General features: G+C 38.1%; 1 long non-coding RNA gene across 1 annotated transcript in view; it reads left to right on the top strand.

Annotated features, from left to right (window-relative positions):
- LOC140600694 (uncharacterized) overlaps positions 1 to 16,553 on the top strand; it is a 78,882-nt gene extending 62,329 nt beyond the window's left edge. Inside the window, exon 4 of the long non-coding RNA XR_012003859.1 lies at positions 16,341 to 16,553. This is a non-coding gene — a long non-coding RNA (uncharacterized lncRNA). The remainder of the gene's footprint in view (positions 1 to 16,340) is intronic.
- The last annotated feature ends 6,176 nt before the right edge of the window (positions 16,554 to 22,729 follow it).

The raw sequence follows: 22,729 nt of genomic DNA, 5'->3' as shown, positions 1-22,729 counted from the left end.
AAGGAGTATACTTATTGTGATGAGCACTGAGTGCTATATGGAAGTGTGGAATCACTAAATTGTGCACCTGAAACTAATATTGCATCATATGTTAACTAACTGAAATTTTATAAAAACTTAAGATTATATAATCTGCAAGAAAAGACTATTTTACTACTATTCTTATTGGATGGTTTTTGTTTCTCTTGTCTGCTCTGGTTAGAACCTCCAATCCTATGTTGAATAATGTTAGAATGGTAGCATTTGTCTTGGTCCTGATCTTAGAGGAAAGGCTTGCAGCCTTTATTTACCATTGAGTGTGAAGTTAGCTGTGGGCTTCTCATATATGCCCTCTATAACTATAGAGGTATATTTCTTCTATACTGAATTTGTTGAGTTCTTATCGTGAAAGGTTGTATTTTGTCAAATGCTTTTTCTGTATCTAGAGATCATGTGTTTTTGATCTTTTATCCTATTAATATGGTGTATCACATTTATTGATATTCATGTATTTAATTCTTGCATCCCAGGGAAAAATCCCTCTTGATCATTATGTATGATTTTTTTTTCCAATGTGGTGTTTTTAATTTGCTAATGTTTTGTTGCATCTATATTCATCAAGAATACTGGCCTATTCATCAAGAATACTGGCCTTGTAGTGTTCTTATATGACTTTGGTATCAGGATAATGATCACCTCCCAACAGGAGTTTTGGCATTATTCTCTCCAATTGTTTTTGAAGAGTTCAGAAGGATTGGTGCTAATTCTTTGAATGTTTGGTAGAATTCACCAGTGAAGCCATCTGTTCTTGGACAGTCTGGAAAATTTTTAACTACTGATTCACTATCCTTACTCATTATTGATCTGCTCGGATATTCTATTTCTTTCAGTTTTGGTAGGCTGTATGTTTCTAGGAATTTATTCTAGGTTATAAAATTTGTTGACATAAAGTGCTCATAGTAGTCTTCTATGATGCTTTGTATTTGTGTATCAGTTGCAAAGTCTCTTTCATTTGATTTTTGTCTTTTTAGTCCTGCTGAACATTGGCCAATTTTGTTTATCTTTTCAAGAAAGCAATTCTTTCATTGATCTTTGATATTTTTCTGGTCTAATTTACTTCCTCATTTTTTCCCCCTTCTGTTAACTTGGGCTTAATTTTCTTGTTCTTGAAGTGTAAATGTAGGTTGTTTATTTGAAATATTTCATTTTTAAAAGATTTATTCATGAGAGACAGAGGCAGAGACATAGGCAGAGGGAGAAGCAAGTTCCATGCAGGAAGCCCGATATGGGACTTGATCTTGGTACTCCGGGATCACTCCCTGAGCCAAAGGCAGACGCTCAACTGCTGAGCCATCCAGGCATCCCTGAAATATTTCATTTCTTAATGTAGACTTTATCATTGTAAGCTTTTCTCTTAGAACTACTTTTGCATTATCTCGTAGCTTTTGATAGGTTTCCATTTTTATCTTTTCAAGATGTTTAATGCCCATTTTTGAATGCTGCTTCAACCCATTGTTTCAGGAGCATGTTTAATTTCTATGTATTTATGAATCTTCCAGTTTTTTTCCTGTTATTGATATCTAGTTTCATGTCATTAGGGTGGAAAAAATATTTGTGGTAATATGACTTCAATCTTAGATTTGCTAAGATTTGCTTTGTGATCTGTTGTATGAACTACCCTAGAAAATTTCTATGTGCACTTGAACGATATATATTCTGCAGTTGTTAGATAGAATGTTCTGTATCTTTTAGGTCCATTGGTCTAAGGTATGGTTCAAATCCAAATTTTTTTTTTGTTGGATTGATCATTCATACAGAAAACCATTGTTGAAAGTTGATATGCAAGTCCTCATACTACTAGTGTATTGTTATCTATTTCTCCCTTCAGACTTTATTATTTAATATATTTTGGTGTCCCATATTGGGAAAATATAGATTTATGATCCATCTCCTCAAAGAATTGGCTCCTATATCCTTATATAATGACTTTATCTCTTACCATTTTTGGCTTAAAGTATATTTTGTCATATATAACTATTCCTGCTCTTTTTGTGTGTCATTAAAGCTAAAATGAGTGTCTTGTAAGTAACATATATAGTTCAGTCCTTTTTCTTATTTTTAATTTATTCAGCCACTCTGGGTTTTTTGGGAGGAGGTGGAATTCAGTCTATTTATATTCAGAGTATTGATGGGTAAGGACTTACTAATACCATTTTCTAGCTGTTTTGTAATTCCCTCGTTCATTTCTTTCTTGCTGCCTTACTTTGTAAATTGATTATTTTTGTAATGGTATGTTTTGATATCTTCTTTACTTTTTGCAAATCTACTGCAGGTTTTTGCTTTGTAGTTACTATGAGACTTACATAAAAGATATATACTTTTACCGGTGTGTTGTGTATTTTCATGTTACTAATTAGTGTTCTCTTACCCATTACAATGCATCCAAATTCCTATTTTTTTTTTCTCCAATAAGGTGCTGGGATTTCTCCAGAAATATCTTCTGGTCATCCGCAAGAGCTCTTTCATCCATGGGCGAGTGTCTGAGACCATGTTCTGTAAGGGCTCCTGGATTGCAGCTGAGCTGGCTAGAACTGGATTGTGGGCCACTGCTTGGTCTATAGCTTAGGTTGAGGTCTCTCTGTTCACTACCCAAGTTGTAGGTGGATGAGACTCTTCCTGGGTCCCTTGGTGTTTGGCACCAGATCCCACAGTTCCTTCAAAGGTTCTTCTGTCCATGGATGGATGCTGAATTTGTGTGTGTCAGGAAGGTGGGCAAACATGAGAAATAGTTTATATCACCATGATGTTAGTATCCCCTCCAGGTACCTCATTCTTGTAATGTTTTCTAAACTCTTATCTCTTAGAACATAATGACTGATAGTTCTCTCCAAATATTCTCTCCTTCCTTGTGTGTGTGTGTGTGTGTGTGTGTGTGTGTGTGTATTCCTGTTTTGGTCCAACTTCATTTGAGAAGTATTTCCTAAACATCTCGTGATCTTGGGCTGTGCATTTTAAGAGTTGGATATTGAAATGCTCTTTGGAAAGTCTCATGTAAGCATGGGACTTGCTGACTTTTGAGATGGAATTTCACTGGGGAGTGCTGTATGCAAAATTCATATGTGGGTCTTTCTATTGAGTTACAGTTTTTCCTAAGGAGAATTCTCCAGTCTCCTGGCTGAGGAGCATATGCCTCACTGCTGTGAGTTTGGGGAGTTAAACTGGGAAAAGAATTAGAGATTTCACATTCAACATGTGGGTTTTTACTGAATTCCCATGACTTCAGAGGCATTTGGTATCTCCAGGGAATTCCTGTGTCTAAGGAATTTGGCTGGTCTTTTGAAATGAGTTCATTGCAATTTCAGTGGAGTCAGGAATAAGTAAAGATATGTGTTTAAATTATGTTTAGTTGGAACCCCAAGACTGATATTGAGGTTGATGGAAAATTCATTTATATTCAATACCATTTCTGTCAGAGGACTTGAGATACAAGGAGCATATGCAGTTTGAGTAGCAACTGATCAACTAGTGACTCTACTTTAAAGTAGTTAAGGATTAGGGTTCAGTGAGCTGAATGGCTTCTAAGACTTCCAGCCAGGGATATGTGGCAATGGGTTTTCAAGATCTACTAAGGATATAATTTGGGATATAAACGAATTTGAGGACACTGTCCTCTCTTTGTGATATGCAAGGTCTTGGGCTTATTTTAATTTGCATTTTCTTTAAACTAGTTTGTCTTCAGCTTTCCAAAGACTGACCTTAGAGTTGCTAAGGCAAAACCCTATACTTGCTAAAACTCTTGCATAAATATTTGCCCTTCCACATTTTTTTTTAGTTGTAAAAGATAAATGTGTAATATACATATTTACTGTCACAATAGTAAAAAAAACCTTCACAAATATCAAATTGGTTATATATCAGAGCCCTTATAGGACAGTCCCTAACAGTGTGGTGAGTAGAAGTTGAAAAATCTTAGAGTCTCACAAAGAGCAGCTACCTAAACAGCATTGAGGGTCGAGACTTCTTGGTCTCAAAGACAAAACCATTTGACTTTATAGTTTTGAAATGTGTTTTATAGCAGACAGAATTGCATCTCAGAAAATTGTTTTCTTTAGAATATGCTTCTTTCCTGTGTATAGATTTGGATATCTCTACAGCAGTGTTGTCTTGCCTTGCTGTAAATAAGTTCACGTGCATTTGCTTAAACCACTGCTGATAGGAGAATAGAATAGAAGACCTGGCTACAAAACATGTGTAAATATGATCTTCAGTTTATGTGGTCTGAATCTGATGCAGCTCAACATAAGCTAGACTGTTAAGGCTCCACATCTTACATTGAGGAATTAATATCCAGAGCTGGGAATTAATCTACATAAACTCTTATGTATTTTGGGGCTCACCGTTGGTTTTCAAAATGGCTGCCTTATGTGGAGGTCAGGGAGAAACCAAAGAAAGGGGCAGATCACTCTAGATTGATAAGTGGCAATTTTAATAAGCAAGGAGACTTACTTACAAGGCTTATCTTGGGTGGCCACAAGACAAGTACATCTCCAATACCTGGTTGCCAAATCCTAAAAGTTTATTTATAGACCCTAACTTGGTTTTTAGTCACATATATCACCCAGATGATCTCAACACATTATTTCAAGGGTATGTCCTTGAGGAAGTTTCTGGATGGTTAGGCAAGCTGAATGCATGTTCCAAGCACAAGAAAGAGGGGTAAGGAGCTTCTCATTGCCTGGGTCCAGTTGTATGTCAACTGGTGGTCACATTTTCTTAATGACTTCCCCCAACACTCATTCTAAAGGCCATTGAGCAAAACCTTACCATGGGAGTCTTACCTTGAAGGGGAAAGGCAGGTTTTAGGTCATGAAATGAGCACTGGGAAGTGAAGAGTAAACTCCTTTTGTTTTTCTAGGCCTTGAGATTAAGAACCCATTTCACTGAAAATTGGAATGTGTTCAAGGAACTTCTGCTAGGAAATATTTATGATTCATAAGCTGGCTCCTAAAACATGGTTTAGTTGGGAGAGCTACAGGTATGGATCTCTTGGAGTTAGTCTTGGGTCTTGGCTTGGAGGTTTTGAGAGCATCGTATGTAAAAATGATTTCAATTTTATTGCCTTATTTCCTTTCTTTGATCTATTATCCCCCAAACAGCAATAAAATCTGGTTGACTTGATCTCTGCTGTAACTGAATTGAGGAAGCTTCAGACAGTCTAAGGGAGAGGAGTGGCCTGATTATAGTTTTTGTTGTTGTTTTAATCTCTGAGGAAGTGGCAGGGGGTCATATATGTAAGCAGTGTTCCACATAAAAGGCTTGGAGCCAGGTGGCTGGCTCAGGTATCAGGTGACAAGATAGAATTGAAGGGCATGTAAGCATTTCCCTAGGAGTCCAGAATATTTGGAATGGAAATTTGGTAAAGACTAAACTTATCCAGTCAAATAGGATAAGGATCTCAAATATTGTAATTTGAGGATTTGAAGATTCATGAGAGAGATGGACCCACACTGGTTACATTGATAAAACAAATTACTTTGTAGTTTTCACTTTTCTATAAACTGTGGTCTATTCTTTTGATGTTCTCCTGGATGCTTATTGAGCAACAGATGTGAATTATAATTCTTAATGATTTCCTTTCCCTTCTCCTTTTAATGGGATCCAGGCAACTGTGCTGGTTTTCTTCTTTTGTTTAGTCTGATCCCACTTGTATACCCGCTCACCCATGTCCTATCCTCTACACATGGCTCTAAGTTCTCTAGCACCTTTGAAAAAGTTGCCTCTTCTCCTTTCCCATCCCCACCCCTATTTTTTGAGCAGGTACTCTACCACCTTTCCTTGAGCTTTGTTGTTGGCCTAAACAAAAATATATTAAAACATTCTATGTGCTATCTCTACTTTACAAAAATTTTAAGAATTAGGGACTGTTTGACAAAGGAAAGTGGGTGAGGGGATGAGTGAAGTAGGTAATGGGATTAAGGAGGGCATTTGCCAAAATGAGTAACAGGTGTAATGTGGAAATGTTGAATCACAAAATTGTACAACAGGGATCCCTGGGTGGCGCAGCGGTTTAGCACCTGCCTTTGGCCCAGGGCGCGATCTTGGAGACCCGGGATCGAATCCCACATCGGGCTCCCGGTGCATGGAGCCTGCTTCTCCCTCTGCCTATGTCTCTGCCTCTCTCTCTCTGTATGTGTGACTATCATAAATAAATAAAAATTTAAAAATTTGTACAACTGAAAGTCACATTACACTGTATGTTAGCTAATATGAATTTAAATTGAAGTTTAAAAATAAAGAGTTACAAAAAAAAAAAAAAAAAAAAAAGAATTAGGGAAAAGAGTCTTCAGGAAGTCTCCACAAACTCTGCCAACCCTGTGACTTATTTATTTTTTTTAAAAAGATTTTATTCATTTGAGACAAACAGAATGAACATGAGTGGGGGTGGGGATGGGGGGGTGGGGGGGACAGAAGGCGAGGGAGAAGAAGACTCCCTGCTGAGCAGGGAGCCTGATGTGGGGCTTGATTCCAGGGCCCTGGGATCATGGCCTGAACTGAAGGCAGATGCTTAACCATCTGAGCCCCCCAGGTGCCCCAACTCTGGGACTTTAATCAGTACATCAGGACCTGCTGGCTGTGCTCACTACTATATCTCCAGCTACTTGTCATTACTATTCTGTTGGTCAGTGTGTTGACTTGGCTCAGGGTTTTTACTGCCAATACTTCATCTTTAGGCTTAGGGAAATAAAAATAAGCCCATTTTTCACATATTATCTAAGAACCCCAGCCAGATCACTCCATCTCATTTTTGTGAGTATAAAGCTTCTTTGAAATAATTTTTTACTCTAATTTTCCTTTTTTTTTTCTTTTTGATCTATTTTTTTTTTCCTTATTGTCAAATATCTAGTTACTAAAGTAGTGCCTAGTGTATGGTAGGTGCTTAACAAATGTTTGGGGAAATGAATAAACCTACCATAAGCCAAAACTTCGTTTCAATTCTAAATTCTCAAAGGGGAAGTGGGGCTGCCTATCTTTAAGTCAGAATAGATCAGGATTCTCAAGCACTCTCTTCCTTTCTAAATTGTATTTTTCTAACTATAGCCTCTCTCCCTGCCCCAGGTTCCAGAACACTATTCTTCTCTATTCTGCAGAAAGCAACCCTAATATTAGCATTAGGAAAACTATGATTTATGCAATGAGGAACCACTCATGAATAATTTATGGCTCTGTTTTTAATATTTAGGATGCAACATTGGCATCCTAAACATTTTGGTGAGTTTTATGACTGTGATCTAACGAGTTTACTCTTTTATAGTATCTGTTTACAGATTTCTATGCTGTTTATTTCTTGTTTAAAAGATTTTTATAAAGACTGTTATAACGGTGGTCCCCTCTCCCATACTTGCCACACCCCATAACCCCTGTATTTATTTAGCACTTGTTAAGAGTCTGCTGTTAGACACTGGGATTATAAAGATTCTCAAATACATATGTTCATCCCTCTTCCCAGTTTCAATCTCCTCCATGTCTTCTCATTTTCTTCGGATAAATTGTGAAAGTCAAAGCATGACTTTAAAAACTCTCCATGATTTGGCTCCTGTCTCCCTTCCTCGTCATTTCTCTCCTCCGTACCTGTTTTCCCATTTTCTTTTTTTCTCTCCTTCCAACCCTCCAGTGAATGAACTCTCCTGAACTTCTTTCAGGGAGTCTATCCTCTCTATACTAATCTGTCATTCTTCCACCTGGAACATTATCCTCCCCATTTGCCTAAAACTTGATTTTTAGTTTTTGACTAAACTCTGCAGAAAGGTTTTCTGGCCCTAAGAGGCTGGGTAAGGGACCCCTTCTCAACATTGCAGTATACCCTGCGTTTCCCTGCTTGTACACACATATATATATGTGTGTGTGTGTGTGTGTATTTTATATATCCTAGAAGGCTTGTGATTCACCCTATATTGCTTTTTTTTTTGTGCTCAAGGTATACTAAAATCCTCCAGAAAGCAGAAATCATTGGTAACAGGAAACCTCTTATTTTTGGCAAAACTCCGTGTTTATCACACATTTTGGATTCTTCTTGCCAACTTCAAAATCCCTTTGTTGAAAGTTTGTGTTCCCTGAAAGAAACAGGGAGCTTCCCTGGAATCCCTTGGATTAGTTATGGGGTGAGTGAAGATACTCCTGAGGTTTCTGTGTGTGTGGATGGAAGTTACAGTCATTCTAGAAGTTACCACCTGAACATAATCTTGGCCTTGATCGATAAGGGCAGGATGGGGCTGGGGTTCTTTTTTTTTTTAAGATTTTATTTATTTATTCTTGAGAGAGAGAGAGAGAGAGAGAGAGAGAATGGCTCCATGCAGGAAGCCCGATGTGGGACTTGATCCCGGGACTCCAGGATCACGCCCTGGGCCCAAGGCAGGCACTAAACTGCTGAGCCACCCAGAGATCCCCAGGGCTGGGGTTCTTGAAGCAATGATTATCTCCTCCAAGCATTGCTTCTTTGGCAGGAAAGAGGGAACCATTTTTCTTTCTCCTCTTTACAACAGACCCAAACACATTTGATTTGACTTGATGAAAAATGCAACAATAGTCATTTCCTTGGGCCATTCATCTCACATATTCAATTCCTGGGCATCAGAAGAATGCTATCTGTATACATGGTGGAGCGTAAGTCATGAACTCTGTTGGAAGTTTTAATTGTAAAACTAAATTTCCTATATGCTCAGGCTTTACATTTAGGTGCTTACATTCAACTTAAAAAGATAAAAAGTATTTTTAAGTCTGTCACTTCTCATGACTCAGCTGTTAGAAATCTGGGCAGGAGTGAGAAATCCAAATGGTATAGCAAGGAAATGGTAGAGTAATGAGAAGAGGAAATACTGCATTATGACTGTCAAATGTCATCTGCTTAATGTTTGATCTGGTTCATGCTTATAGCAGGATACAGATGGAGTTATAGAAGAAGAAAGTGCCAATCAAAAGTATAGTTTCTCTCCCTTGCTTTTTTCACTGTGATCCCTAGAACTCAGACTTTGATTTCTGCCTGCCTTTTCCTCCACCAAATCCAGGAGTAGGGTGGTGCATCTATTCTCCCTGTTGCCCTTGTCAACTATTACTCTTAACGTGGGGAGGGACCTGCTGCTACCTTTTCAGAATTGCTCCCTCTCCTACTTCCTGCCTATTGCAGCCACCAGGTACTGCTGTTACTATAACCACATTGAGCCTAAAGGATATGGCTGCTTTCCACATGGAATCTGTCCAATAATGAAGCCAAAAGAGAAAAAGTAGAGCTTAGAGCTGAAAAGTGATAGTCATGATTATATTGTTTGGACCTCCAGATCTAGCCATGTCTGAGGCCAGCACTACTTTTAGATTATTCTGCTTATCCTAGCTTTAATGGCATTTTGACAGCCTTCAAATCTTGGCTAATAAAGGTCCCAATACTCTGTTCCAGTGCCATGGTCATTAAACCCTGATCCTTTCCTACAGGTGAATGTATGCTTATCACTTGATCATCCCAGCTGGGCCCACAGCAGTTGTGACAGCAACAAAAGTCTCTATTTTCACCTCTAAGCTCTGCTTTTTCCTGCTGGCTTCATTATTGGGCAGATTCCATGTGGCATTGGTGAAGGCCACTAGACTCCTATCCCCAGCAGAGAAAAAGCATTTGTAGAACTGGTAGGAATATCTTGGGGGAGGAGTCTGACTGGCTTGGCACTAATCAGAGAATAATTTCTGACACAATCATGATACTTAGGGGAAATGGAGCTTGATAGGCCAGGCCTAATTTCATGACTGTCATTTGGGGTGAAGATGGGGCCAGCACCATCATAACAGGAAAGATATGCTCTAAGGCTGATCAAGAAAGGAATTATGGGACTATCCATTTGTTTAAGCAAGGGCTACTCCTTGCCTTAATCTTGGCATTGGATTAGGTCCCTGGAAGAAATTCATGAAGACTGCTTTGTTTCTGGGAAGAGTGGGCTGTGTCTTTCCATCTCTTGGATGGGAAGCTTGATGATTGTCCCACAAATCTCTTTCCACTAGTATGAATACCACAGCTGTGCCTGCCAATTGTTTTAGGTCTTATCCTAGTTTTGCCAGAAATTAGAGCCTCCAGCAAAGACTTAAGTGCTACTTCTTTATTAGGGAGTGCAATACCAACCTGACATCAACAAGACCTAGAATTCCATAACCAGGAAAGGAAAATGGAAATGAATCAGGAAAGAAGGGAAAGCCTGTATAAAGGTACATTATTAAATCAGCTACCACTTGGTATTAAAAGCACCTGAGAGCTCAGTCTTGCAGTATCACCTTCTGAGATTATGTGAATGAGCCAGGAAGAGGTGTGTCCCAGGAAGAAAGGAGCCACTGAATAAATTCTTCCTATTTGCCCTTAGTCAAAAGTTAACCACCTGGATGTTAATTTCTCTGAACTACTTTAATATGCATATGTGGGCTCTGCCGTGTGTCCCATCTCAGTATTAACAAGAAACCCTGGGCAGGAGGCAAGAAATACTTGGTGCAGGTATGAGAAGAGGTGTTACATTTTGCTGCTATATTACAAAATGGTGCCCTCTTGGGGAGGAGGGTGCTGTCAAAGGGGCTGCATCACAGTAATGACCAGCTGCAAACTCTGAAAAGACTTGGACAAGGGGCTTTGTTTTTCTGAAAGGTATTTAAAAATAAGTATTTCTTGACTTATTTTAAGTAAACTCTACACCTGACATGGGGCTTGAACTCATGACCCCAAGATCAAGCGATGCATCTCTACTGACTGAGCCACCCAGGTTTCCTGACAAAGGGGTTAATGAAACAAACTGTAGTTGCTATTTTTATAGCAAGTCATAAGTCCCTAATTGATATTTACCATCTTCTTCCATCTCTTCTAGATTTTTCTCCACCTGTGGCCAACACTTTAGTGGTTATGGACTTCTAGGTCTTGTTGATGTCAGGTTGTGAGTGCTTCAATTGTCAGTTTCTTGTTCTTACTGAGCACAGAAGTACTAAGGGATGTTCCAGGGAATCTTCTGCTTCTAGACTTGCTCTTTCCTTCATCCTTTATGTAACAGCTCTCCTAGCTCCCCATGGCACTCAGGATCAAATCACTCCTACCAACGGAATGACTTTGTCTAGTAGCATGAGGAAGCCTTTGACCTTTGGTATTACAGTGAGCAGTTCACTGGAATCCTTATGTGCACATTTTCCCATGGAAAAATCTGTTGCTCACTCTACTCATCCCATTTCTACTCTCACCTAGAATTGGAAAATAAGATGAGAAACATCAATTCCATGAGTCATCAAGAATAAGGGCCAATCCTGTGTCATTCCTTGGTTTCTGAACCTCCATAGTCTAAGTATTGAGGACATAATATTTATTCCTTAAATGCACATACTATATTCTACATGAGAGAGCCCCAACCCCATAATGGTGGTGCTCAATCTAACCTCTTAGCTGAGCCCTTAAAAGGCTATTCACTGTTTTGTTGTGTTGGCTGATTTGTGCGTAGGAAGGTAATGAGCAATTGACCACATGGTCATGTACCCGTTGTCGAATGTTGTTAAGAAATTGGTCCTTTGGTCCAAAACAATTTTATATGGGATATCATGTTAGTAAGGCAGGCATTCTATAATCTCTGTAGATGGCAATACTGGAAGTAACACTGCAGCTGGGAAGGCAAGCCTGTATCCAGAATAGATATGGATTCTAGTTGGAATTAATTTCTACTTCCTCTATGATAGAATGGATCTGATTTAATTAATCTGTCATTAATGGTTGCTGGATTTCCTGCAGAATGGTACCATATGAGGGATCAGCATTAGTCTTTACTGCTGGTAGTTTGTGTATTCAGCAGTAGTAGAACTAGATGAGTCTTGCTGAGAGGGAGTCCATGCTGCAGAGTTCCTGCACAACTCTGGTAATTGTTCATGGTCCCATTATGCTATATTGAAGTGGTCAAGGAGACTTCCTGGCTGATGGCCACAGGAAAAGTCATTTCTATCCATTTCATTTTTAATGGTCTTCTCAGTGCTGCATGTTCTCTGGAGGACAATATGAGACAGTTTTGCCCATGCTCATATGTCCATTTTGTTCCTTTTACAGACTTTTCTTTCCAATATTCTAATCTGTTCCTGCCAGGCCTCTGACCAGCCAGCCAGTTCATTCACCACTCCTCAGGATTCCTTGTATATCTATACTTCAGGGAATTTCTCTCCTACAAAATGAACAATAAAATATACCCACAGCTCTGACTGTTAGGATTTCTTGAACTATTGCCCATTAGAGCTGTCCCTGAGGGAGCCTGAAATCTTAGGAAGCAGGAGTGCAGGAAAAAGAGTAGTGTAGCAAGAAAGGTGGAAAATCTACCATGGTGGCATATTACCAAACTGGTATCAAGTAATATTGACTCTATAAATGGCCATTCTCACAACAGTCTGTTTGCAGAGGAAGCAAAGACTTCTAATGCTCAGGGTTTCACCTCAAGTAATTAATTCTTACGTACTTTTAGGTCACATATGTGAAAACTTGGGGCAGAAGGCAAGAGGGAATATGATAGAAATACGCGGTGAGATGTTTTTGGGTTGTGCTCATGTGAAGGTGCCAAATTTCCCACAGAGCTGGTAGCTGCTGGAGCCACTGAGGTTGGCCAAATGCCCTAGGGATAGGCAAATATGAAAGGATATGACTTGGTATGTAAGAAGTCTCTAGTTCATCTGCCCTCCTTGTAGAAATCTTCCTTGCAGAGTGATGGTACACTTGTGTTTCATACAGTTTCCACTGTACCATCCCCCCCAAATACCTCTATGAATGTGTAGGCAGATACACCAGTTGAGCATATGTAATGTATCCACAAATGAAGTTGAGGACACAAAGTTGAATTAGGCCTGGTAAGTCTTTTCTGGAGTTTGAAATCTGTTATATTTGACAGATGGGAAAATGAAATGAAGAGATGGTGTGACTTTCTCCAAGTCATTCAACCAGAACATGGCAAAGCTGGATCTATTAACATTTTATGTCTCCTATTACAAATAAATTGTACTGCCTATACCAGTTATTGGAGCATTAAAACAGCAAACGACTGGCAAGTACAGGGTCATGACTCATTACAGAGCTTTGAGTTTTAAACAATGCCACATGGTACATGAGATTTGTAAGTTCTTCAGTGGTAACACCATCTTGATGAAGGTAGATCAGGAATGTTTTTTTATGCTGTATTTGCAGCAAATGAGGATGGACAAATTTATTGTCAAAAGGCATTTATCCTTCTGATTGCAAAACCAAAACTAATTGTAATATCTTTAGAAAAGCTATACCAAAAAAGTACAAGTAGAGTAAATAACACCAACAGTCTTTCTGACCTTAATGTTATTACTGTCTTCCCATATCATTTAATATTTTACTAAATCTTCATTTTAATGGCATTGCATTCCATTATGTAGTTATATCATAATGTATTTAACCAGTTGTTTTTTTTTGTTGGACATTAAGTTAAATTAAAATTAGTTTAATTTAAAGTTTTTCAGTATTGAAAATGCTTCAATATATAGCCATCGAGGCATATCTTTATGAAACCCATGGTCTTTTTAAAAAACTTCATCATCATGGAATTCCTGATTCAAAATAATGTACTTTGATGCCTATCCATATATGAAAGTGCCCATTTCCTCCCTTATGAACTCTAGGTATTTATTTGTTCATGTGATGGAAAAATATAAATCCTCATCTTAATGAATGCCGGGAAAGCTTTTTTACTAAAAGATAACAGGAATTCTAATCCAAACAAGGATAGAGTTAGCATGCTTATCTAATATATTATGGTAAATACTTTCAAAAAATGGCCACAATTTTTCCTTCCCCATATCTGACTTTTTCAGTGTGACCTTTTTCCCAATGTGTTTTTGCAAAGATGAGTAGATATCTACAGCTGCTCACTGGCATCTTAAAAGTTTATATAGAGGTCTTAAAAGGGCTTAGTCTTGAGTTAGATGGTATCTCAACAACCTCTTATTCTCAGGACTATATGTTGAAATGGTTGCTAGTATGGGAATAATAGGTGTGGTCTACCTTCCAAGAACAGAAGGGGATGAGGAGCTTTTGATTCCCCAGGTCAACTAGTAGTCACAATCTCTCCATGATCTCCAACAATGTGTGACTTGCTTTGACCAATAGAATTTAGCAAAAATGATTTGCTGTTTTTTGAGCCTAGGCTCCTTACACAGAGGCTTTGCACATTTCTATTTGCTCTCAGATCATGGGACCACCCTGTGAGTAAGCCCAGGCTGCCCTCTGGATAATATGCACATGGCCCAGGTACTCTGTCATCCCAGGAGCTATCCAGTAAACCCCAGGAGCAGAGCTGTGTAGCCAATTTCTAGATGAGCTCAAAAGTGAGTGAGTCCTATTAGGTTGAGAAGAACCATTCCTGTAAGCACAGCCTAAATTGTTGACCCTTAGATTCCTGAAAAAAAATCAATGGTAATTATTTTGTCCCCACATTTTGGGATAGTTTGCTACCCAACAAAAGTTAACTGTGAAACACTCATGATATTATTTTGATGAAGATATAATCATACTTAAAATTAAATGAAAAATAGAAATATTTCAACATCCACTTATTAATCCATTTCTCCTGTAATTATCTTCTGGAACTATTTAGGTTTATAACTCAGTACCATTTATATGCTCAACAGGAAATGTGTACATTATCTTCACCAAAAGACCTGCACAAGGATGTTTATAGCAATACTGTTAATAGAAAAAAAAATTGGAAATTACCTATTTTTGATATTTGGTTAGCCCTTGTATATTCATAAAATTAAATGCTACATTGTTATAAACTGCACACAACAATGTGGATGAATTTCATAAATGTCATGTTGGGTAAAAGAAGGCATAAAAGAATCACGTACTGCATGATTCCATATATAGAATTCAAAGGCAGGCAAAACTAATCTCTGGTGCTGAAAAGTCAAGAGAATGGCTATTTTGGGGGAGGTAGGTGATGACAAGGAGGACGAAATATTTATCTTAGGGATTTTAATGACCAAGGGCATGGATGGGCTTCTAATATGCCAGAAGTGTTTTTTTTTTTTTTAATCTGAATGGCATTATACAGGTATGTTCACTCTGAATATTTATTGAGCCACTTATGACTTGTGTACTTTTCTGTATGTATGATACTTCAGTAAATAAAAAAAAATAAAAAAAATAAAGACTTTATTTACTTATTCATGAGAGACACACAGAGAGAGACAGAGACATAGGCAGAGGCAGAAGCAGGCTCCCTGCAGAGAGCCCAATGCTGAACTCCATCCCAGGACCCCAGGATCATGACCTGAGCCAAAGGTAGACACTCAACCACTAAGTCACTCAGGTGCCCCAAGTTTTTTTTTTAAATGAGTATAGCCTGGAAGCTGTTGGAGTTTCCCAAAGATCAGCCATGGGGTTGTAAATAACAAAGGCACTTAAAATGTAGCAAAAAGAATATTGTTTCGTTAGGAAAACCAGCATGTTGGTGCACAATACCAGGTCTTGGGTGGTTCTGGGATCAAGAGACCCAGAGGGGGCCAGGACCAAGTACTTTGGCTCTCACTTATGTTGCAGCATATAGATAAAGATCACAACTGGAGGATTTGGAGGGATAGTGAAACTGACAGTGGGTAAATCCTATGAATTGAGAGAGCAATGTTGAGGTCAGAAAGGAATTTGCAAATGCAAAACAGAATAGGTGAGCTGAGATTGACAACCAACTATCCTCAGGAAATGGAAGAGTTTGATAATTAAATTTACACATGGGCAAGAGATCATATACCTGGAAACAGATGGTAGACCGGGCTCAGTCCAGGAGGTCAGACAGCATGTCTCTACATATAGACAACGTGCTACTCTGAAGCTGTGGCTTGCCTGTTGATCCAAGGGTGACCATTATCTCCAATGATAGGTAAGAAATTTCCTTGTTGGTGAGTTACAGGGCTATTTTGCTGCTCAAAGTGAGGCAAGAGTCATGAGGGACCTAGTAGTGGAAGCACAGAAAAAGGGGTGAAATTCTCTGAGGAGTTCAGTTTTAATGATTATAGTGATTCAGGAAGGAATGATGATAATTGTAATTCTGCTAGTGGCAAGGGAAAACTTATTGCTGTGTGGGTGCAAGATAATTAGAACCAAAATCATATAATTGGAAGATGTCCTACCTTAGCTGCTATGGCTTCTAGTACAAGAACAAACAACAGTTGGTCCTCAAATGCCAATCGTGATATGGTGTGAATCCATCTCCCTAAGCATGAACCAAGCATGTGTTAGGAAATGGCAAGTAAAATACTAGTGCTTAAATAATACTTCATTTTATGCAACACTATTTTCTTTTCAGAGAACTTTGACAAATACGAACCCATCTGAAACTCAAAGCAGACTCGAGGGAGGGAGAGCTTTGTATTCCTACTCATCTAAACAGATGAATCAGCTGGACCCTGAGGAGGAGAATATGATTAATCTAAGGGCCTACAACTCAAAAGCTGAGATATCACTTTCTCCATGCATTGTTTTCCTGCCTAAGCTGTGATGCATGCTGGCAGTGTGACACTAACTAAAGGTGGCATGGGATATTAAGGGTTGTGGTTGGTGGTTTCTTTACTTTTGGAAATTTCACATGGACTTAGAAATGAAAGGCTGGCACGTGGACTCCACTACTTGTTGAAGCTTGATTTTCTAGGAAATAAGCAACATCTGAGTTTTCCTGGATCTCAAAAACTGGCTTGTGCTTTCCTTGATAACTCTTGATGAGAGAGAGCCCTTTGCCAGTAACTCATAATGTTGCTCAGACTTTGTGCATATAAAAACCACCTTGTTGTGTATACATGTTAAAATGCACGTTATGACTCATAAGTTCTGGTATAAGAACCAAGATCTGCATTTCTAGCAAACTCGTAGCTGATGCTCCATGTCTCTGGACTGCATGTGCAGTAGTAGGAATGGAATATATTCTTGTGGTCACTGTGGTCTGAGTGCTTTAGTGTGGACTCTAGAAATTGGCATCTCTGTCAAGAAATAGTGCACCTAAAGCAACATTTAGGAAAATCTTTGAGTTTCAGACCCACTGTAGAGAAAAAGGAAAAAAAAAAAAAAAGGAAAATTTGAGTTTACTTTTTTCCTGTTGCCCAGGAAACAGAATTATGGATCATAGGAGTGCCTACTGTATGGCAGCCACAATTTTAGACCCTGAACTTAGAGCAGAGCGCAAACTGGAAAATGTCCCCATTGTTGTAAGGTTTACAGTTTAATGGGGGTGAAGAGAAGGGGCGAGTCACACTAAAAGTTAATATGTAACTTGTAAAGTGGTTATAAGGGATACAGAGAAAAATACTTCTTTAGGAAGAGAAGGCAGTATAGTAAGAGGGTATGGAGTGGCAGTTTTAGATCAAAAAGCCTCGTTGAGAAGAGGACATGGTGAATAAAGACAAGAAGGAGGTGACAAAGTGAGTTGTGGGAATAACTGAAAGGGAGAACATTCTAGTCTGAGGGAATTACACATACAAAAGCTTAGAGATGGAGCAAGCCTGGCACATTTTCAGTATAGCAAGAAGGCTGGTGTAGTTGTCGAGGGCAGGGGAGAACAGATATTTGAAGATAGGAAAAGGGGCCTCTGAGAGCCCTGTAAGCCACTATATATACTTTGACTTTTACTGAATGTTATGGCCTGTCATTGGATGGTTTTAGAATCATTCTAGCATCTGTGCTAAAATCTGTAGAGGCTAACGGTAGAAGCCATGGGACTATGTAGGGGGATTATTAATCTTTCTGATGAGAGACAAGGGTGGTGGTTGCTGGTATAGTGATGAGAAGTAGTTAGATATATTTATATGGATGTGATTTTCCTGTGTTTCCCTGGATTTGAGGGGAAACAAGGATTTATTAATCTTGACTCATGAAACTCCTGGCAGTTGGTTGACAGTTATGAGACTTTTTCTCCTCCTGTCCTTTTTTTTTTTTTTTTTTTTTTAAAAAAAAAAAAAAAGCCTACAACTTCATTTTGTCTCTGCTGCTTGGATTATCACCTTTTTATTATTTAAAGTTATGGAATGTTGGGAGGAATAGTATTTGAGGTTAACCTTCACCAATACAGACTTGGGAACAATTTAGCAGCTTGTATTCCATTTTTAAGTTTTATATCACAGATGGGTGTCTTTCCATTAAAAAAAAAAATCAGGAGTGGCAGCAATTGTCAATGTTCCTTTCCTCATAATTTTAACTTGAGTATTTAAGATAGAAACTTTTTAAAGAATTCACTATTCTGGGAATAGCAAATATGTAGCAAATATTGTCACTCCACCACTTTCTCACCAATGGCAGACATTGCTAAATAATCATAACACTCTTTGTCATTGAGCCCTGATGGAGCACTGGAATCTTTATCAAAATAACCACAAATAGATCAGAGTTGGCATTAGTTAAAAACCCGTTTGCCATTTTTGTGTGTAATTATTCTTTCTGACATCTGAATGGGATTGGACAGGAGACTTGTGTAGTGGTACAGCTGGAGCCAGACTTTATCTTTGTCTTATCAAATCCTATTGCCACCACTTGCTAGCCCTTTGATCCTACACTAGCATCTTAACTTTTCTAAGCTTCTGTCTTCTCCTCTATAAAATGGGGAAAATATTAATACCTATCTTATAGGTAGCTAGGAGAAAAAAAATGGTTAGTACAGGACCTTACCAGATTCATTTAAGTACTTAATCTCAAACATTATTACTTGAGTTAGAGCTTGATACACTGATTTCTTCAGTACACGAAGTTTATGGAAGCATCCTACCTTTGTCACTTTGTCCTTATCTTTTTTTTTTATTTAAAGTTTTAGCTTACAAGCATACCTATGTTTTCTTCAAGAAAGGAAATCATTCTTGAAAATTACTCCTAAGTCCACACAGGCATTATTGGAGTCCTTTATCTCTAATTCAACCTCCTCTTGGTTTGGGGTTGGGTGGGGTTCAGGGTCTAGAGGCAGGAGGACTGGTGGATTATGTAGTGGAAAAGCCATGGGCTGGAGGTAAGGACTTTGGTCTTCTGGTCCTAGATCTAACGTTTTTACATTGCATCTACATGTGGACGTTGCCTTAGGGACAAGACACATTAGTGAAGTGGGATCCAGTAATACATATTCTGTTTCAGGTTCATTATGAGCAATGCAGATTTATGTCAAGTTGGTTTGAGATACAATCATTCTGTGTTACATAGTTGATATGGGAAAATATATTCCAGGTTCCAAAGCCTTTACGTACTTCATAGTCTTAATTTTTTTTTCAATTTAAAAAATTTTAATTCCACTATAGTTATATACAGGGTTATATTAGTTTCAGGTGTACAATATAGTGATTTAACATGTACTTCATAGTATTTTAGTTAGAATATTTCCTTAATTTGGAAAACTAAAACCAATAATGATTATGTGGACATCTGTACTCATAAATGCTAAGCCATTGTTGAGGAAAATGCAGCTTATCAGGGCTAGTCTGGTATTAGCTCCCTGAAGTTTCATCTTCAGTCTCCATGACACAGGGATCAACTTCTGAGTTAAAGAGACCACGTCTGGGTGCCAAGTGCTGGGTTCAGAGGCCATTGCTGAAGGCTTTACAGTAGTGTCCTCACAAATGCCATTCCATTTATTGAACACAAATCTTTTCAGAGACATGTTCTATACATTATCATGATTCTTGAAACCTCCTTAGATAAAGGCCATGTTTGTGAGATTCTGGCCATAGAGGAAAGATTGTAGTAATTTCACTGAGCCTCACCATGGCCTGTATCTTAGATGGATCTCACTCAAACCCCCCACTCTCTGGAGTTTTACTTGCCTTTCTTTTGATAATGACAGACAACAATAACTAAGGGATTTTTTTTCCCTGTTAGAACTAAATGAATTTTAAAAGCCTTCTAGGGAGATATAACTAAATAATGGAGGAGGGCATACAAAATAAAACCTACTTGTCCTCTCTGGCCTAAATCAAACTCCTTTTTAAATTCATTCCATCAAGATTTTATTCTAGTTTCTGTTCTTGAACAGAAATCTGCTAGTCTAATTGTTCCTTTTTTCCTTGGTTAATTCTGATTTTTCTTTTGCATGTGTTTTATGCAATTTCAGAATTTTTTATTCTTCTTGGGACTCGTTACGATTCTTGAATCTTAGGATTAGTGCCTTTTTTGTCATTCTAGGCCATGTCAGCCACTACTTCCTTGAAATCTCCTTTCCATTTACCCCTAGATGTAAATTAGAGCTGCTTTGTCTTCTATTCCTCTTAACTTTTTATATTTTCTAACTCTATTTCTGTTTCATTCTGGATTTCCACAGATCTGTTTTCCAGCTTAAGTCTCTAAAACTGTTTAATCTTTTATTCAATTTCACTGCCTACATTTTTTTGAGATATATTGGTGGCTTAATTTTTTCCTATAATGTCTCATTCTTCAGCTTCTGACTTTCCTTTTTATTTCTTTTTAACATTTTATATTTTCTTTGAAATTCTGTAACATTTAGGTGAAGTTTTCCTGAATTGTGTATTTTTTAATAGTATCATCTTAGGACTTTGATTCTTCCATTGGTGTATGTAGTAATTTTAAAAATACTGGTTTCATATTTTCTTGTAGATTCTTTGAGAATACTTAACTGTCTCTATTTCAAAATGGGTTGTTCCTTTGTGTATTTATTTTCTTTTAAGATTGATTTATTTTAAAGAGAGCATGGTGGGGAGGGCAGCAAGGGAGTGAGAAGGACAAGCAGACTCTGCACTGAGCACGGAGCCCAAAATGGGGAGTGGATCCCACAACCCTGATATCATAACCTGAATTGAAACCCAGAGTCAGATGCTCAACCGAGTGAGCCACCTATGTGTTCTTTTTTGTATATTTTAGATCACGGTGGGGATTTACAAATGGAAGCTGTAACTGTTTTCACTTGACATTTGGGAATTCCCCTTCCTTGTAAGCTAGTAATGTATCTTAAAGATTTCTTAGGTTTCATTAGTATTTGTAGGTGTTTGTAGTGGGAGAATTTCCAAGTTACTTTGCTGTCACTTCAAAATCAGAAGCCTTTCCACATCAAACATTTATTAAGGACTAGTTAATACTAGAAGATGCCAAGAAAGAGAAAAGATTTACTTATTGGGGTCTATATGAGACAAAAGGGAGAGGGAACAGGAGAAGGCAGAGACCACTCTAATGCAAATCTCACACTTCTTAAAGGAGAGGAGGAAAGAAGGAAAATCGGGTAGGATAGGCCTTAGACTGTGATGCAATTCTAAGAAAATGTTTTCCAAACTAAGGGGAGCTCTAGCAATTTCCTATAGAAGGAAGACCTAGGTTGGGCAGAAATGGCCAGGCCTATGGGAAGGGAAAGTCTGTGTTAGGCAGTTTCCCTGCTCAGTGCTGTACTCAGTAATTGGCAGGGGCTGCCAGGTAAAGCATAGCGTCTGCAGCAGATTCCTAGGATCTAACCACACTCATTGTGTCAGGTTTGCTTGAACTTCCATGGCTACCACACCCCAACAGGAAATTTCACAAATTGACCTTCTGGTTTATACACAAGTCTCATTTGAGTTTAATTTTGTGCCTATTAGTCATAATCTGTTCATTTCTGAGTCTCCAATACCAAGGACTATAAGGTTGAGAATTAGAACCATGTCATATGATAGATTTATCTAGGTGTAATGTCCAATTGGCTTCAGGCTTCTTTTCAACCTGCCCATTTTGGGCAAAAACCTCTGTCTTATGTATCATATGCTTGCCCTTTCTGTCCTAAATTCAGACTATTCTCCTTCCTATCCTGGCGGTATATCATTTTCCTAGGTGTACTTGTTGTCCTATCTTCATCTAGACTGGAGAAGGCTGGAAATTACACTATTAGAAAACTTTAGAGAATAATTATAAAAGGATTGAAGATATTTAGAAAAATTATACATTAATATAAAGAAGATATTGATAGATAACTATCATACCCTCCATCCCAGGAAATTTTTAATTGCTGAGGGATTTAACACATGTCATCGAAAAATCAGTCACATAATTTGAACCTTTGAAATTACATGGTGTTTTTAAAAATTTGAGAGAGTGAATCACTGAGAATGAATCATTTCTGTTCCCTTTGTACGCTAACCACCTCATCAAGATTCAAATTCACATGCACCTGTCCTAAAATTCTTAGGGCATAAAGACAACAGAATGTCTCTGCCTTTAAGGTTTTCATTTTCTTATTTTAGGGTACATAGAACAAATGGGATTAACAGTGAATCTGCTCTGGTTATACACCTCTGAATATTTGTTGTCTGTGCACAGAACATCATGTACTGATATGTTCTGTCCTTGACACTTATTCAACCATTTCATTGCAGAACAGTATACCATAGTGACAATTTTTTTTTTCCAAAGAGAATTTTAGTTTTACAAACTGCATTATATATCTCTAGCTTTCATTTAGACTCAAGAGGTGTATTTTTGAGAAAAGTATTTTTAAAGCAAGTGATTTAGACACACGAATCTAAACCACATCTTCCTTGGGAACTGAGTCAAGCTGCCAAGGACCTAAGCATGTAGGTTCAAGGAATATATATTTATAGTTTCTGTGCAAGAGGATGGTAAGGAGGAAAAGGATGTGATAGGATATTGAGAAAATAAGGTCAGAGAAATGGCTCCTTTTAAAAGTTTCCCTTCAGGCTAAAGAAATGGACCTAGAACTACAAAAAGGTCTTCTAAAATTATATGACATTTTCATTT

The sequence above is a fragment of the Canis lupus genome, chromosome 12 (assembly GCF_048164855.1).
Source record: "Canis lupus baileyi chromosome 12, mCanLup2.hap1, whole genome shotgun sequence".
NCBI lineage: Eukaryota > Metazoa > Chordata > Mammalia > Carnivora > Canidae > Canis > Canis lupus.
This window is presented reverse-complemented; position numbering and strand designations above follow the sequence as displayed.